A 6,000-nucleotide genomic window follows, 5' to 3' on the forward strand; every position below is an offset into this window, starting at 1 on the left:
TTCTCTTACTGTAAATTACAACTCAAATTGAAAATCGTCTCCATATTCCTTCTTTTGTGAAGTTAACACTGAATAGAAAAAAAAAAACAAACAAAAAAACACAAAACCAAAAAACTCCTCTGTAATATTTCAGCCCTTCTGAATTAACTATGATCTGTAAACAGAATAAATCAGTTTTTATCTTACAAAAATGTAGCTCTTCTGAAGGTGTATGACATTAAAAATGTATGGTTTTGTTAATATTAAGGAAAATAATGTTTAGGTTTTGTTTTCCTTTCTGGTACTCATAATCATTACACATTTTCTAACTTCTTAGGTGAGATAATAAATTATTCTATAAATTCTAGAGCTTTACTGTATTGGCACAGATAGCCAAACGTCCATCACAAAAAGTAGAACTAACCCCAACATCCAGCATCAGAATTAGCTCTCCAGGGAAAATTTGCCAATTGGAAGGCTGGCTTGGCTCCAAGGTGGAGTTGAAAGCTGAAATTTTAAGCTGTATTCTAAAAAGAAAACAAAAACTTTAAAACAACTGCTTTACACATATAAAATATAAATACTTATATAAATATTAATCTAATAAATTAATTATAACAAGAAGTTAATTTGATGCCAGAAATTAGATTATACAACCATATTAAACATATGAAAAGAAAAATGGCACAATATTTTAAGATACTTTCTTGAGTGGAAAACAATGCAAATTGAATCACTAGTGAAAACCTGCTTCAACTTTCTTGTGCAATCTTATTTTCAAATGGTCCCTTTCCGCTATAGGAAAATGAAGCCATCTTCTCTGGTTATACATTTGGATTCTGACCCAGCATTTCCTTAGAAGCCAGTCCCGGTGGGCGGCCTGCTCTTCCCCTTAAGAAGGACTTGACACTGCAGATTACCCCAAGAAGTTAGGAAGAGCAGACTCTCCAGCCCTGCTTCATTTCAACAACCTACTGTCAAAATTTTCTGTAAGTGAACAATAAAGATAGGAAAATTTTTGCCCTAGAGTGCTAGAGTATTCCCATTTGGAGCTTCCAAGGTCCCAACTGGGTGACTTCCCTTCCCCCAAGCATGACACCAGTTTATATCACAATTTCACCTCTCCCTTGCAGATATCCGATATCCTCCTCAGGGGAAGAAGAGAAGAGAATTTACCAGCATTGAAAAAAAAAAAAAAAAAAAAAAAAAAAAAAAAAAAGCCTGTTGTAATGCATTAATTGGGTTTATATTTGTAATGTTCTTTTCTATCTGTCCCTGCCCAACAGTGTCCATCCCCCTCACTGAGATGTAACCTAATCCTGTTTTAACACTGATTGGGCGACACCTCTGGGTCTCGCCTCTGGGCCCTGCCCCCTGGGGGAAAAAGCCACAGTGGGGGAGAGGCCAGCACTCCCTGGCATTGGCTCTCCATCGGGGAGGGCCTCCAAAGCTGAGCTGGACATAAGAATAAAAGCAGAAATATCCCACCCAAAGTCAGAGAGTCAAGACTCTTCTTTTACCTTTGGCGGCTGTCTAGTCTCGCGGGGAAGGCTATAAAACCCGGCTTTTGTTTATAATCTAAACTTTTTTTTTTTTTTTTTTTTTTTTTTTTTTTTTTTTTTTTTTTTTTTTTTTTTTTTTTTTTTTGTAAGAAGAGTGTAGATAAGTCTCTCAGCAGTTTTCTCAAAACCCACCAAGATAATGTATCAGAATGAGGGGAGGGACAAAATAAATTTGACCAGACTTTCTCTTTGCTGAAAGAAAGAAGAACTTTTATCTATGTTAGGTGTATGTTTTCAAAGGGAAGTCCAGGGATTTAGTTGAAGAACTTCCATTGACATCACTGGGAGATGAGAGATGTTTTCTTTCTGTTTTGAAAGTGGATGTCTCTGTGGTATGAGCACAGACACTTACATAAATAGTCTCTCCCTCCTTCTCACTCACTCACTTTTTATTACAGTAATGATTGCTAAACAAACAGGCTTTTGATTGTGATCAGCAAGGAATATTTAGCTGGTCCCTTCAGGCATTGAAAAAATAGCATACAATGTTAATTAGAATCAGAGTGCCCAGCTTTCACAATAGTAACTATTAAAAATATGTTATAAAAAAACTACCTCTTGAATTTATATTCTGCTAAAATTTACTGCAAAAGAAAATATAGTAATTAAAAAATGGAGTAGTGTAAAAAGTAGAAATTAAAATATTTCAAGAGTATACTTTCTACGAAGATGAAAAATCCTTTTATATTGCAAATATCTCTTATTAAAAAATCAACATTTAATAATCATTTTAGGTTAAGCTGTTCTTACTGGTACTTGCCTAGGGATAATTAATACTAACCTAAAAATGAATTTCCTTTTAGTCCTACTAACAACAATGTAATGTGTCTCAAGCATGTAGATGGAAGGTTAAACTTTTTTTTGTCCCTCAGATGTAACTACAATATACATTTCTATATTCCTGAATATCTTGAGGGTTTACAAAAAGTAGATTTTAAAGGCAATAAACAACTCACTGATGATATTTCTTCACAACAGTCCTAGTCAATTAGATCACTGTGACTTGGAGAGCAGCAAATAACTGGGATAATTCCACTTTGCTTGCAAGTGAATGATGAGCTGAGGGAAGAGTCAAGGAATCAGCTCATCATTGGTATCTGCCAGGGGCTGCTTTGTTCCTGGTGACATAAGGTCTCATAAGCAGAAAGAGCTTGCGACAACACTTCATGCTGCAAGAAAAAAATACCTGCCATGATGGAAACTTGAATGTCAGAATGTGCTGGGCTATTCCAGTAGCTGGCAAGGGCCTACAATACCAAGAAGATGCAACAGTCTAGATAAAAGATTAAAAAGTAGAATTGTCATGTATAGGTTATTTACATAAACAGTAAGCTCTTACAAAAATTCAAAACATTGTAATAATGGGTGAATTCATTCTCCTCTGTGACAAAGGAAGAACTGATTAACAAGACGATAGAAAAAGAAAAAAGAAAAAAAAAAAAGCTAAATAAGAAATTGGAATGCAGCTGTACTTCCTGCAAAACCATCTTAGAGCATTTCTGAGTTCTTAATTTTAATGATATGAGAGATATTTTCAAAAATGTAACCAATCTAAAATACAAAGAACAAAATCAAAAATGTTTTAAAGAACGATATTCACAGAAATATTTTTATACATTTCTCACTTAAAGACATTTATCATGTACTAAAACATGACACTGAACTTTGTTACATTTTCTAGCATAACCAATCATCTTTTTCTGAATTAAATAATTGTACATGACAGAAATAGCCAAGCAAAAAGATAACAAGCACTCAAGAGGGTGAATATTTCAAAAACTAGAGAGAAAGTTATCTCATGAAATTCCCATCATGTGACAGGTGTAAATCGCTTTCTATCGTCAGCCTGGGTTTAATGTCAAAAAGTATTTTTGGCCATGCAGAGATTCAGTTGTAGGGTTGAAACATTCAAACACATGCTTGAGCTGGGATTTTACTCCACAAAATGCATTGACCAGTTTCAATTAACATTCAGTTCAGCTATTTCATCTTAATCCCACAAGGGTATCAAAGCTCCTTTAAACAGGCAAATGAACAAACAAACAAGAGCACATATACAAATAAATGTTGAATCCGAAGAATAGGACTTGTCAGCATTTTTCAAATTTAAAACTCAAATCAAATTAAATTAATTTTTATTTGAAGTGTGCATTTAGGGAATGGTTTATAGCTTTTTCTGATTAGAATATTGGAAAGCTCTTACTCATTCCCACTTTTTCTAACTAATATATTCTCCCACTAGAGACTTTAAGGACTTTGGCATAATTTCAAAGAAAAGAGTGAATGTGCCCTTGAAAACCTTAAATCAAATGCTGTTGAAGAGGAAGGCAGAAAGGCAAGTTCAAAAGAAGGAGGAATTCAGAAAATTTTGTTTCAAAATATTTAAAGGAAGCATCAAGGTTTGCTATGAAATCAAACAAATGATCCAGAGTAAACATCTTTTACGTATTAGTTTTACCTGCAGAAGGCTTAATATGTTTGATTCTGTTTAGCTCAAACCCTGCTCAAGCTCACAGCATATTTATTCTGTATAGGAAAATCATGGAAGACTTCCCTTAATTAGGTTGAATCTTGAACATAGGTAATTAAAAAAAAAAAAAAAAATCAGTTTTGAAACTATTAGCGTCTGCTTCTCTATCTCTTTACTTCTGTTGCATACTTAAAGCTTGAGATTCTAGTTTCTGTCAGAAAAAAGCCCCTTCCTGCAGTCCTCTGTTCAATGAGAGAAGCGTGTCATGACATTTCCATAAATATGCCATGAGCTGCATGAGGCAACCTGAGGATCTGCAGGGAGAAGAGAGTTGTTTTACAAGTATGGAAAGCTTCCTAAGTTTTACCTATTTCTTTACTGTAAGCATTGAGGAACAGGGTTTTCTCTAGTTCAAGAGAAAAAGGGTAATTTGAAAATTTTCATAAATTGGGTAAGATTTTTTGTGACATTCATGTAACTAAGAAACCTCTCATTTTATTTTATTTCTATAGAGAACAGTAGTCTATTTCACAATGTCTACTTGGTTATAAAAGAGACCCAACCAAAAAAAAAAAAAAAAAAAAAAAAAAAAAAAAAAAAAAAAAAAAAGTTACAAGCAGTATTGTGAAGATCTGTATTTTGTTGGTAATTCTGCCATCAGATAATTGGGAATTATTCTAATGAATCCTTACCTATTACCTTAGAAATACCAGTAGAAACAATATAATGGAGCAGGGTGGTTATTCTTAGTTCAATATGACGGGTTTGGTGGTGGAAGCTCCCGATACTGCAAAGAATATTATAGAAAACAGAATTAGATTGTCACCTCACTCTAAATTAAAGGGTAGAGAAATTTTATTCTAGAAAGCTAAGCTTTAGAGTCCATGGTTGGTATTGGTACAGAATGTACAGTGATGCATATGAGAATAAAGAAGGAAATTAAATTTTGGTTCCACAGCTTTTTCATTAACTATAGAGGAAGGGAACAGGAGGTGATTGTCCCGTTTTGAGTTGGTGTGACCATATCTTGAGTACTGTTATAGTTATGGACACCACAATATAAGAAAAATAAAAAGCTATTGGAGAGAGTCCAAAGGAGGGCATCAAAGGCAGTGAAGGGTCTGGAAGGTAAGCAGTGTGAGATGGCTGAAGTCACTTGGTCTGTTCAGCCTGGAGGAGACTGAGGGGAGAACTCACTGCAGTCTTCAATGTCCTCGTAAGGGGAAGAAGAGGGCAGGCACTGATCTCTTCCCTGTGGTGACAGTGACAGGACGTGAGGAAATGGCCTGGAGTTGTGTCAGGTGAGGTTAAGGCTGGATATTAGTTCCAGAGGGAACTTTAACAAGACACTGAACAGGGTCCCCAGGGAATTACCAATGTTACCAAGTCTGATATGGACAACTGAGTACAGACAAGAGTATGGACAACTCTGTCAGGCACATGGTGTGATTCATGGGACTCTCTTGTGCAGGGCAAGCAGTTGAACTTTGATGACCTCTGTGAGGCCTTCCAACTAAGAATATTCTATGATTATTTGGAATATTTGTGTGTTCTGATGCCTTCTTTTGTACATTCATTTTTGATATCACTATTTTGAGTGCAACATTTTTCTATTTCTTTATCAAAATCATCTGTGTTAGAAAAAAGTTAACATCTTTACAGTTCAGTGACATGCAAATTAGCATGCATGGGTACAATTTGTGTTGTTACATATGGAAAATGAAACTACTATTTAAAAACATCTGAACTGACCCCAGAGACAATGGACTACAACACTCTTAAAAGAAATTTGCCGCCATATGCTTAAAAGCTTTTGAGGGATTATCTGCAAAATGCATGGGTAAATCTTTAAAATTCTTTGGGTAAAAACAGCTCTTGACCATGCTAAGAACCCCACAGAGACCAGGATGTACAGATTACCCTGATTTCTCAAGTGATGCATTTTGAAATATTTTTTCCTTCTATAGCAAGAAAGATTTATAGAGCTAA

The sequence above is a fragment of the Hirundo rustica genome, chromosome 1 (genome assembly GCF_015227805.2).
Source record: "Hirundo rustica isolate bHirRus1 chromosome 1, bHirRus1.pri.v3, whole genome shotgun sequence".
Taxonomy (NCBI): Eukaryota; Metazoa; Chordata; class Aves; order Passeriformes; family Hirundinidae; genus Hirundo; species Hirundo rustica.